At 34.9% G+C, this 14,189-nt stretch overlaps 1 protein-coding gene across 2 annotated transcripts in view; it reads left to right on the top strand.

The window, feature by feature from the left end:
• The window catches only part of LOC105381564 (death-associated protein kinase related), a 135,395-nt gene that overhangs the window by 97,041 nt on the left and 24,165 nt on the right, over positions 1-14,189 (top strand). The gene's annotated exons all lie outside the window — the stretch shown is intronic.

The raw sequence follows: 14,189 nt of genomic DNA, 5'->3' as shown, positions 1-14,189 counted from the left end.
ATCATTCATCTCTTATTAAATTAATAACAATAATTCAGCACATTCCCACACTCAGTTCGGTTGCAAAGAAGGTATGTATGAATCATGATTTCACGATTCATACGACTTCAGCGAACTTTTGTTAGACATACTACAGACGCTATAATATGAGCGTTTGAAATTTTGCCAATAGGTGTTTCGCAAGAGGGAATTCTCGTAAAATCCGTCGTCCAGTGCTGGCAGTGACCTATATCTATTGGGGCAGGTCACGGGCGGGGATCGACTGCTAATAGAGCGGCATTATGCGGTCAGCGTCGCTCATTACAATGAAGATGCCGTTATTCCACTGCTTTGGGGAGATAAGCGCTTAATTTATGTGCCATCTTTGAAGTGGAGCGGCGAGCGGTGGGCGGAATACCAAATGTCGCGCTCCGAGGTATCACGTCCGAGTACAGTTAGCGAGTGCGTTGCGCAAACGCAGACAAAGGGTCGCTAATGCGGATTTCGTGTCTCGCTGCAAGGACAACGCGGAAACACCCGCGTCCCGTTGTGGAGCCGGCGAATGTGGACTATGCCGCCGCCCGCATCACCAGCGCGCGCCGCATCAACCATATAAATGTACCTTTATATCGCTACCGGCACTTTAATAACCTGCTTATTCTCTCTCCGCAGCCGCTTTACATTTATTCAGCACTTTATAGGCCTTTGTGTACACGCACTCAAATGGGTTCTGAACAAATTGTGGCAATTGAGGCTCCTCGTTACCGGAGTGGACGATGTCGCGAATGCAAACGACAAGTGCGCAGGCGCATCGTTATCGTAATAGCAACTTCCGCAGCCGAGCGCCGCGCCACGTCCGTCAACCTCAACTTCGTCTGCAAATACTACATGGAAAAAGCATGTGTTGTCAATGGGTATACCGGTCGGCCAATCAGTATCAGCCATTCACTTTAATTGCTCCAGTGACACACCGTGATCTATAGGAAAGCTATTAAACAAGTAGCAGTTACCGGGCCGCATTCATCATGTGCTGTCAACGATAATTTCACTAGCTCCTAAAGCGCAGCAGAGAACGACCTTGTCATAATTTTTCATAACGACCGGTCGTGCCGCAGACTCCGATACAATAGTGGCAGTAATTAATCCTTTCTGCTGAGCTGACTGCCGCGGGCCTAATTGCCCGTTGACAAAACGTTAATTGCAGATTGGTATCAGTGCGTGGTCCGCGATAAGAAACGAAAATTATTATCGCCTTTTCTGACTGATTGTATCTGCTGGATTACCGGTTGGAAGCCAGTAAACAAACATACATCTAGAGGGTGTAAAGTTTCTAAAGTGCACGTCTAGACGAGCCGGTGGGCGTGTCCGAGTGTTCACATCACACGCTAATTACACCCTGTAGCTGCAAGTCGGGGTGCGCCGAGCCCTCCTCGCAAATACGAGCCTTTCCCTAATGAATTAAGTGAGTTTTCTACGTTATGACTCGTTGGCAAACAACATACACAAGTGGAGTTATTTCTCATCCATTATCATGGTAATTAATCTCTCGCATCTTCTGGATCTTCGTGACTATAAACGACTTTCTCCGGTTGTTAATATGTTTAAAAAGATTACAGCAATATGATGTATGGTTGTTGACAGTGTTAGTGGGTCGGCTGGCTGCCCTCGATCGCTGGGAGCTGCGCAGGCGCAGGTTGTCACTTCTCACAGAACAATGCGCGACCTTGCGCTTTTTCCGTCGGCTGTCGGGACGATCACGCAACCGATGCAAAAAACCATGCACCAGTTTTTCGCAACAGTCATTCCATCTGTTATATACAATATACATAAGTATACATTATACATGTATGTCAGATCGGTTTTCTGTATAACCATTCCTTGGTTCTATCCATTTGTAAGAGTTCTATGCTTTTGTTTTGGTGGAGTTTATTTTCCTTACTCAAAAACAAGCTACAAATTAAGCAAATGCTCCAATATATATATAATTATTTATTTCTATTTGTGCGAACACCGCTCGAGCCCCGGCACAGTCGCTCACGGATGAGGCTGGCCCGTGGAGAAGGGCTCTCCAATAGAAAGCATCTCCTCTTAAGGCATCTCGAGGTCACAGCATTCCCCGCCTTGAAAGGTTATCGGGAGAAAGTCGCGCGTCTCTTTGCGCAGGCGCACCAGTTGCGCCGTAATGAGAGTGACCCGCGCCGGGGTTGCCAGGCGGAATCTGCTCGCCATTGCCTGCTTTTAGGGAAAATATTACAGAAAGATACATTTTTGTTTTATGAAACTTTTATGAGGTGGTTAGTCGTAATATAATTATTTATATCCTGCTTGGACCAAATAAATGAATATAAATTATACCCAATATATTTGATGTCATTTTCATATACAAATAATCAATCAAATCAAATCAAATCAAATCCATTTATTTGTTAACATATGTACAATTAAAATGCTGTTGGGTGTTTATGTTTAAGTCCTCTATGTTATGCCTAATTGGCGTACAAAATTTTATGTTGGTGGTAGCATGCATGCATTACGTTAAAACTATTTATTATACAAATAAGTCAGATACTTTCAGCTTACATTCTATAAATATATTAAATTATTTACAATGTCAATGAGAATAAATTAATTTAAATTACGGAAATTGTCATCAATGAGGTCATAATAATTGGTACACACTTAATAATAATATTACAGTTTGTCATTAAAAAACTCATTTAAAGAATAATATGTTTTATCAATAAGACATTTTTTCAGTTCCTTTTTAAAGCTCTGGAGAGTGAGGTCTTTGATTGTGCTCGGAATTTTATTGTATATTTTTGACGCCATACCAAGTAAACTATTTGTTAGTAAGGATGTCTTATATTTGACACTGACAAGTCTTTTTCTGTTTCTAAGATTGCGACTATGTATTTGACCTGCATTTTTAAACAGTTCGGGGTTGGTTTTTACAAAAAGAGCCACTTCATAGATATATATGCATGGAAATGAAAGCAGTGACAATCTTTTAAAATGATCCCTACAGCTATCTATTGACTTGATGCCACACATTGCCCTGATACAGCGTTTCTGTGATTTAAAGATCTGCATCTGTCAGTCACCGTAGCTATACGTTATCAATCTATTTAATAAGATTGTATATTTTTGTTTGACTTGAAAACCAAATCTAATCGGAGAAAAACTATCTTAATTACGCCGTCTGCAATGTTGAATAACATTTAATTTGAATTGAAGTACATTTAACAGCGCATCAGGATATTACCAACGTAAAATGAAAATATTTTTTTGATTTTTTTATTAAATCTTTTAAAAAAAATCAGCCATTGTCGTCATTATTTGAGTGACACTTTTTAATTGCTATCGCGAGTGTATATTCTGGCAACATTGACCCGATCACGGTGTTTTGTAAACAAGCGGCGTCGTGGGAGCGGCGCGGGCGCATTGTGACTTGACATCTCAACTTGTCAGCCGGACGACTCTCGATCGATGCGGCACGAACCAGGAAAATCGTATCAACATGACTTGACGGAGCTCTACGATCTCGTTCATTCTGAATTTTTAAGTATTTGATATTTAAAAAACTCCTCGTATTCCTAGTAAGTAAATATTTTTGTATACTGGCAAGCACAAATACAATGACAATAGCACTGGCAGTACCGATTTACGGATGACACATGGGATCATAAGAGCTCAAGTACTGTTGATTAATTTACAATTCTTAACGGCCCATGAAGCACCTTGATTACTCTATGCAATAATAAAGCTTAGGTTTATATCGCTAATGTGGGTCGCAGTGTTGTCAATCCAATGCTTTCTTTACATTGCCAACCTTCCATCTTGTAGGCTTCATAGGAATGCCAAGTCATTGTGCCCGTGTGAATATAACTAAGACAATAGAGTGGTAAGAGTATAGTGTGCTCATAATCCGGGTAATAAGATATAAAATGCAACCCAGATTTTGGTGTACTCTTTTGTAAAGTAACGATAAGGTAGAAATGAAATATTTGCTATTTTACCACCACCGCTGGAGTAGATTATTTGTTGGAAATATATCTGGATGAAATGTATAATATGCATGGAAGCTTCTACTTGAAAGGTCACAGAGAGTACCAGATAGTTAAATAGTATGAGAAGTGCTGCCACTACGCCCCACCACCTGTTGACGCGATACATAATATAAGATTCATCTTCTGTAAAAAAAACAGGGATTTCATTATAAGTTTCAGTATCCTACACCATCACTTAATTAGCGGTGCGCTTGCGTTTAATTAGCATCTTTGTTTTATGTTTCCGGTTTTTCTTCAGTTCATTTAACCGGTACAGAGTGCTCTTTGTTCCTCGCGTTATCTATGGCAACTATCTTATTGGTCTGTCTAAATGCAGACTTATCTTGTAGCACTTCGTTAGAAAGTTCTTCTCAAATTATTGTTACTACTTTTAGATGTTTACCGTAAAGACATTCTGAATTATAAATTGTATGTACTCGGTTACTTACTATTTACTATAGGCAACAGCAAAAATTAGCGAATGCATTAAACCGAATATCTATGGATCTATTGGCCGCGGTTGGACCAGCTGATTTGCCCAAGGTTTGTGATTATGTCTCCGTGGACCAGTATATCTGGCGCACCCACTCGCCTGTCACAAACACATGCATTTATCAGATAAATTCCGCTGTTTGTAGTATCTTGTTGATCTTTATCCAGATAGTGAATAGTCGTGTTTAAAGCTTTGTTTTAATTTTATTACCTATGTATAAATAGGCTAGTTCTTTCAAGTTCCAACAATTCGATCTCTTTTATCTGATTTTTATGACTATATTATGTTTTCTACTAGTTGATACTAAAGTGGTTCCGAAGCTTTTATTTTCTTTGTTCGAAATATCTGACCCCCCGCTAAGCTACATACATAGCCGTATTCTAAATAGAAACCGTTCGCAGAAGCGTAAGTTTCCGTAAACGCCCATAAAATAAAACGTACCATAGTCACGCTAGAGTCACAACAAGACAAGGAGTTCCTATTCAGGGAGTCTGGTCGGCGGTGTATCAAAGCGCTGCTCGAGTGGGCGACATTATAAACGGTCCGTATCGCTTCCGTGCCACCCTCAGCTTCCACTCAATGCAGCCTACTGACCTCCAGCTCCAATGGTAATGCAACTTAACTACAATGTAACTTTATTGTGGCTAAGCCGATGCTAAAAATTGCAGCAATACAGTTCAATTGGAAGCTTGAAAACAATTTACTTAACAAGATCAACTTATAATTAAGCAATGATGTAAAAATTGTATTATACTAAACTTCTGATAAATAATTTATAGGAATCGCATATAAGGAATGATTTCAATAGCAACACGGCCTTATGCTCTACTTGGTAAGTACTTACTTATGCCTACTTTCTTGAGGCAAAGAGTATTTAGCACGATCGTGATGTAAACGTTACTGATATCTCAGGAGAAATTCAGAATACACCCGCCTCGAGGTGCAAAGCTTTTAAAATGATTAATAGTCGATACGTTAGTGCGATAATTTGCGTTACTCCATTTAAGAGAAATTTCAGAATTTAAGAGACACGAACTAACGTACTTTATTAATGAGTTCCGAGTTTTAGCGTAGTTAATGAATACATGTTAGGTATTCTTGTTTCTATTTTCAAAGTGCACTAAATTTGTTAATAATCTCTAAATATACGCCTAATAACAGCGTTACCCGGTAGGCCATAGGCATGAGCATTGAGTAAACGAAATAGAAAAGAAAATACATACTCTGTTATTTCTACACCATACAAAGACTCTATTAAACTATAAACACATACATAAATGCATAAATCCTTCTATTGTGCAGTCGGCTTGCTAATAGTCCCATTAAATGAGTAACCGCCGACTACAATAAAATATCAATTGTATTTGTAGAAGCAACTACTAATTGAAACAGATACCGTGCGTTTATTTCCGCAATATTTAATACGTCGTTGAATATGTATGCGGTTAAATTATCATTATTTTCATAACAATTCCTCAGTATGCGAGTTAACTTAGATATATATATATATATATATATATAACTGCCTCTGTGGTCTAGTGGTAGAAGCTTCGCTTCATGACCCAGAGGTCCCGGGTTCGATTCCCGGGTGGGATCATCAATTTGTGTTTCTAAATTGTGGTTCTAAGTTTGGTTAGGACACAGAAGGCTGATCACCTGATGTCCGAAACAGTGAAACGATCCATGCTGTCGGATGGGCATGTAAAGCAGTCGGTCCTGCGCCTAGCTCTCTCCAGTCGTGTCGGTCAATCCGTCCCATTGGGTTATGAGAGTGATGGAACAGAGAGTGCTCCTGTGTACTGCGCACACACTTGGGCACTATAATCTACTCCTGCGTAGATGGCTGATCTCAAATGAGATTGGCCGCCGTGGTCGAAATTCGGCTAGGAGGACATTATTATTATTATTATTATTATTATTTATTATTATATATATATAGGTACTTACACCAATTTTAAACGCGCGATGGGTAACAACCTTTTATCACCTTAACACAACAAATCATCAAAATCGGTCAAACCCTTTGAGAGCTACGCTATCACAGACAGTTATACACAGACACGTTAACATGCCTCTTTTTCCGTCGAGGGAAAAAAATGTCCTTATGGGAACGAATGTTAGTCGCATTAAATTTAGTCAATACTGAGGATGAACCCACTGTATCTATGTGTAATTTATATATTATATTTATATTACTGTAGGTACCTAATTGTTTACAATGTGCGCTGGTACCTTCACGGTTATTAACGATCACTGGGCACATTAGAATCAAATAAACATATCCCTGTAATAAGTTTATTACAACAAAGTATGCTAGTGTTGTCGTAATAATATTCATTGATGATCTTGTTTCATAAAGAAAATGTGTAGTTTAAGCTGCACTTAATAATGTCTTTGTTGGCATTCCCAGTTTATATTACTAGATTTTATCTTAATGTAGTTTATGTATCGAATGGCAACAGCTAAGGATAATTTTATTACCACTAAGTATATTGTTTACTCTGGTCGCCCGCCTACCACTCCTTGTTTTATGAATTAAAAGAAATAGCCATAACTTTCAATGTGGCTACAATGGGTTATTTGGCCCATTTTCATTATTATGCGAATAAGATCTGGAATATGAAGTTTACACAGTTTAAGAAACACTCCACTGTTTAATAAATCTCAGTCACAGTAATTCGCAACATTAGGTACAACTGTCGCTTAAAGTCTTGGTACAGGTGCGCCCGCGCACAGCTTTCGACCGCCTCGCCGCCGCCGCCGCCGCCACCGCCGCGCCGCCCGCCCGCGGGAATGTTAATGATTAAATTTGCAAATGGTGGCGCTATCGGTGTTTATAATAATTATCATTAATGTTTATTGAGATTTGCATTTCATTATGAGTGGCAAACACGGCTTGACTGCTTGTGTTTTTTAAATATTGTAAGTTAGAAGCTTACGAAGTTCTTTTTGAAGGGGAAAATTTTGTACCTATATCTCAAATCACCTTATCGTGTGGTGAGGATTGGCAAACAGATTAGCGTCAGTCGCTGACTGCCCAGGGCGAAGAGTTGATACCTACTTCTCGAGGAGACCTCTTGTGTTCGTTTTGTGCCGCTGTATCTTAAATACTGTTGCTTCTGATCCGGCTCGAAGGACCAATGTTGGGGGTGGACTGTATTTTGAAAGTCTCGTTCAGGAAACAGAAGCCGAACAATAAAGAACACTGGAAAACCTGAAGGAGACTTTCAAAATACAGTCCACCCCCGACAAATACATATTACCAATATTGTTCTTTAGTAGGTAATAATTGGTGAATCTGGATCACAGGAGACTAGGAGATCCCCTGCGCTCCAGATTCACGAATTATTCCGATGAAAACTACAGTATTTACATGTGATTACTTGCTAATTATGTAGGTTCTTATTATTCTACAGTACTAGGGTGATATTTATATGCATCAATAACATCTAATTTTTTTCTTATAGACGTATCTGTTTTTTCATCTGATTTAATCAATTTGTATGATTTATCTTGGTGTCCATTGTTTGAATTAGTGAAATTGATTGATTGATTATCTTTTAATGTATTTTGTAATTGAGATTCCATAACATATATTTTTTCACTCATTATCTTTAAGATAGCTTCCTTCATTTCATCTACATAACCTTTTGTAGCAGCATCATTAAAATGTTCTGGATTCTGTATATTTTTAAGCCGATGATTTTTGAAATCATAATCACCATCCATTGTTCGATTTAAATCTAATGGGTTATATCGATACATTGGAGCAGACCCGGTCTTGTTACTAGAATATCTCCCAAATTTATCAATATTCATTATATTTCTCTATTGTGAGTAATAACCTATTAATCAAGCTGACTACCTCATTAAACAACAGGAGAAAATAAAGTAAAGGAAAATATATATTTCTTACTTTATATAATCTACTACTATTGTCTATTTTCAAATAAAAAAAACATTAAATTTGTTCAATACATAACTTTTATTATAAAAAATATTACAATTTAATCTTATTATCTATGATCCATTTTTTTAGTAATTTCACATGTGTTACAGCACAGTTATTAGTTTTATGATGAACACAATTCCTTTCATTATCATGAGAGTACAATTTATATAATTCAAAAAAGCTTGGACAGTTAAAATCTTCTAAATTAATTATAGTGCAATCATAACAGAATTCCTTCAACCATTTAATTTTTTCAACACCTTTAACTAGAATAATTTTCGTTCTCATAAGTGGTTCTACTAAGTTTTTTATAATATAATAATCAGTAACACCTTCCCTCCATAAAATACCATGGTTTCTTTCAACCCATTTAACAGTTCTTTTTTCCTCGTTAGATAAATACTCAAATGGGAATGGAGGTCTAACAAGAAAATAATGGAAAGTATTACTTTCCAGTATCACGATTTCTTTCACAATGAAGTCGTTGTTATAATCCTTGAACCCTTGAATGTCTATTATTATTGAATCAACTGTATTCATAGTTTCTTGACGACGCTACTTAATGGTTTGTATTCGACAATACAGTCATTCAGTATTAAACAATATGCTGAAGTATTTTCAGGCAAATCTACTTCACTTTCAATTTCTATGCGTACATCAATTGGCCCTGATTTCAGTGTCTCATTCTGTCTACTACAATCAATTACAAAGAGTGGCGCTTTCTCAAGAAATTCCTTAAAGCTCAGCAAGGGTTCTGCTCGACGGTTGTAATAAGACTGTTGAAATCTCGTATATTGTTCATATAATAAAGCATATTTATTTTCTTTGAACTTAATATTTAAATTTTCATATGGAAAGTAATTAGAGTTCAAGAAAACTTTGACATCACGAACATTGCAGTGATCAAATTGACTCATATCTTTCATTAGATTATTTTTTCGTAATGTTTGTAGTCCTACAACAACAAATCTTGGTTTTTCTAATTGAGATGAAGTCTTAACTGCCCATGATTGCTTAGTAGTTTGTGGTAATAATGGATATTCATATAAATCCCAGTTACGAAACGGTATAAAAATTGATCTGTCCTTTTCTAAATATTTGAGTAAACTTAATCTTTCTTTATCTGATACCTTAACATGAGGCACTCGCCATACAATCTTACTGATTTCAATATTTTCTAACTGTTCATTTGAATTTAACTTTAAAGCATTTGCATCTGTGTTACTTCTTAATAATATCAATTCATGTTTACAATTAATTATTATTTTATTGTAATCTTCAGCAAAACCTAAAATTTTGCTTAGCGGTATGGAAACTGAAAAAGCACCACTGTGCTCATTTAAGGTTCCATTAATATCCCATCCCCAGAGTTTTGATGCTTTCGATTCACTATCATTCATGCATAAAATATTTTTAATAGTGCTTGTGATTCCAACATTTTTAATTCTATCTATTTCAATGCCATTTAGTTCGTATCTTATGTCTTGAAATAGAAATAGTATTGGATTGTTTGTGAAATTTACAGATTTTGATTGTTTTGATGCTGTTTCATTAATGTTTAAAACACGTGCTATGCCTTCTACGTATAAAGTGCTTGCAGAAGGTAAGATGTATAAATCTTGTTGGTTAATTGGAATTCTAATTTCATCATTTTTATTGAAACTTGTCACATACGGTTTGTATGAATGATACTGTAAACTTTCAATTGAATTATCCTGGAGAACAGGAACTGTTATATCAAGAATACTCATTATTTTAGCAAACCGATTAATTTCAGGTACTGTCTGTTTTCTTTGCTGAGTGGTTTTCGAGGTGTAGACTTTTTGATTGCTAGTAAACGACTGATGTTACTTGATTGTGTACTTGTCCTTTTATTAAATTCAATCATGTTTTTTTCTTTAAATGTAAATACAGTTGAATTTCCTCTCCTCTGAAGTTAATCAGTCGGTTTTCAGAGTCGAAAAGTTTAAAATTAATACAACTTATTAATTTCTGATTTACATCAAAGTAAATAACATTCTTCGGAATTTCAATTATTCTGTAACCAGGTGGAACATTTGGAACAAATTCATGAATAATATGACGCGGATTACCATTAATATATGAGCCTGCTATGATATCACACTCTACTCGTACGACGGTTGTTGACAGAATGTTGACTGGATACTTTGATTCGTTTATTATATTAGCTTTGAGAGTTTCTCTTCCAAAACCCAACATTTTCCCAAACGAATCTTCTTTCTCAAAATGAATATCTTCTGAACAAAGTATTGTTGTACGCAAAGTATTATTGTTACATGTTAATTCGATCTCGCAATCATCAACATTATTTTTAAGATAGTCACTTAAATCTTGCAACTCGTATGATCCAATTGGTATTTCTATTACTTTGTTTTTTCCATAGTATAATTTATTATTATGTATGTCAATGTTTGGTATAGAATAATATGTTGAAAAATACACCAAGCCACATTCATAATCAGCATCAAGAACTAATGCAGGTGTAAAGTTTGTGGATATTTCAGACTTTACACTTGTAACAGATACAGTTAAAGACATTTTTTATGAATTAAAATTTTGCCAATATTTTACTAGATGTTTTAGGCACAAGTGTCCACAAATAACTGTATTAAATTTTTGGTAGTTGTTGTAATTATATACTATATTTTTATTCCTAAAATATTTAATAAGTTCTAAAGGTGGCTTTAAATCACCAAAACTATCAAAATATTCATAGTAATTTTTGTTTTTGATATAGGCTACCCAATGCGTACCATAATTTTCTGAGCTATCTAAATTAAGTATTCCGCATTCTTTTACTCTAGGCTTGTTAGGTAATTCATTTCTCATGTATACCCCCCTGAAGAATGGAATTGTTTTAGAATACTTTAAAATATCTATATTAGTTAGTGCTCTTTGAGGTAGCCTGTTTAAAAGTTTTTTGGTGGAGTTAAATATAAACCACTTCCGCTTTTATATGGTTTAATGTATAAACCTTTGCCTAGTAATATAGACTCTGTTAATTTATTATGCCGTTCAGATTCTTTTAATTGTTTTTGCGTTGATTTGTAGTTATTCACAGCCTGCGTGATTCCTGCTGCCCCTCCGGCTAATGATCCTAAAGCTGATAAACCCGCAAATATTGGTATTAAAGGTAAAAAACCTCCAGTCTTAGGTATGGGTATAACACGTGGCAGTTGAATTTTTCTATTTTTAACAAGTCGTTTTGCTATTTTATAAGCATGTTTAATTAACGATCCTTTATCTTTTGCGGTGCAATTCTTAAGTTGTGATCGAACTAATTTTATCAGCCCATGAAAGTTTTTAAAACCTGCTCCTGCTTTGATTTTGGCTTTCATCACTTTACTCACTATCCAAGATGCCACTTTTTCTCCTCGAGAGTTACTCTTAGTGATTCTTTGATTAGCCATTTCAAGTAATTTTCTATCGGCTTTGTTACGATTTTCAATATCAGAAAACTTGGAGTATGCTATATCATGAACCATGCAAGCATCATCCAAAGGATTTACTCCTTTATCTCCTCGTTGCAATCTTTTCTCTAGTTTGGTTCCAGGTCCACAAAAATTATATCCCGGGAAGTGTAACTCAAATGGAAGATTATTTATAACACTATTCACAAGACCTCTCCCTTTCATTACTTCTTCTTTAGTGATATTTGTTGTAAGAATCTTTGTAATAAATACTTTTTTGCTTATTTGACGATATTGTTCTTATCGATCCATGAATTTTCTTTGTCACTCATTCCTAACCATTTTACATATACTTTATTGCCTTTTTTTCTAAGAACTTTTTCAACCAAATATAAATAAGGATGCTTAGTTTTTTGTAACTCAAATTCATAAAAACTTCCTAATATATTTTGTTTTCTTTGATCTTCTATACTATACGTAATTGGACAAGTTTTATTTATTTTTATAACTTTGAAAATTTCCGTTGACCAATTAGGCGTGTACCCTTTTTCAAAACAACCTTTATGTTTACTTATGCGAACGAAATCTCCTAATTTTAGTTTAAGCTTCTTTTTATCTAGTAATTTGAGAGATTTTTGAAAACAGTCTATATTATTTTTAACTTCATTTTCATTAGCAGGACAAATATGAATTGGTTTAAATTTTGTAACACGATGTTTGCTATTATTATACTTCTCGACGATATTGTTCAATGCTTCCCCAATCCATGTATGATTGCCAATTATGTTAAAATGTTTATATAAATTAGACTTCAGTGTTCTTATTACTCTTTCTACAATTGATGCTTTTTTTACGGAATATGTAGAATAATGATTGATTTTAAAAGTATTCATCAAACTCTTGAAATCAGAATTATAAAATTCAGTTCCCATATCGGTTTGTAAATTTCTTGGTTTGCGTCCTAACCTAAGAAATAAGTTTTTAAATGAATTTTTGATTTCATTTTTTTTCTTGGATTTCAAAGCAACAGTCCAAACAAATTTTGTAAAACAATCAATAACTACTAGAATGTAATTAAAACCTTTATTATACTGTCGTAAATTTTGAATATCAATCAAATCAGCTTGCCATAGATCATCGATTCCTTTTAATGTAACACAACGACGTTTAAAGTTTTTTCTTGCTGGCTTATGAATCTCGTTTACAATTTCTATCTTGCTCATTGTAATGAATTTGATTCGTTGAACAGGATTGGTGTAGTAAAAAAATTGGACTAAGAACAAAATGCTTTATCAATTGCTTTTATAATTATGGAATTATACCACTCTCTCTTAACTCCTCAATTATTGAAATTATTTCATTATCCAAGTTATTGTTACCTGCACCTTTGGAAGCTATTAAGAGTTTGAGACGCTCCACTAGCTCATTGGGATCATCCCAATAAACATAATCGATTGCACCATTTAAGTTTAAATGTTTTAATGTGTTACAACCTTCCCCGGAATGTTTGTTTTTGGTAATAGATGCGTTAAACAGAGGTTTTATGATTTGCTTATATTTTGATCCCTTATTACTTTTTATAGCTTTAGTAGGATCATTATCTCTACGATGAACATTAGTTTGTACCAACATTGTCTTATAATTTAACATATCATTTTCATTTATTTGTAATAAGTCCGGTTTATTTTTAAAAAGTAACTCCATCAATCCATTAGTTTTGCTGTAACATTTGTCTCCTATTTTAATAGTATAATCCATAATCGTAACTGGCTTATCACCTAAAGAGATAGATTCTTTAGTAATTTTGACACCAAATGGTATGGTTTTAGGTGACATGTTAATACTTTTAGCAGGACTACTTGTAGGAATTGTATTAAAAGATTTAAATATATTTGAATTATTCGAATTAATCAAATCATCACTTAAATTGTTAAAAGACTCATTCATATCACTATCAATGTCATCTGAATTTTCTTCATCTGATTCATCATTTTCTGTTTCATCTTTTAAAGGTTTTTTGATAAACTGATCGTCATGGTTTAAGATTTGGTTTTGACCAATATCAGATTTGTTTGTATAAACATTATTATTTTCAGGTTTTACTAATTGTCTTAAAGGTGTTGATATTGGTTTAAACATTTCTTCCAGCAAAACATCATTTTCTCCTTGAACATCTTTTAATTTTTTCAATTTAAGCTTGACTGCCTCAGCTGATTTTATTATTTCTCTTTTCAAAGACTTATTCATTATATAAATATGATAACACGTTCGTACTCAAGAAGATACTG

Source organism: Plutella xylostella, chromosome 10, assembly GCF_932276165.1.
Source record: "Plutella xylostella chromosome 10, ilPluXylo3.1, whole genome shotgun sequence".
Lineage (NCBI taxonomy): Eukaryota > Metazoa > Arthropoda > Insecta > Lepidoptera > Plutellidae > Plutella > Plutella xylostella.
This window is presented reverse-complemented; position numbering and strand designations above follow the sequence as displayed.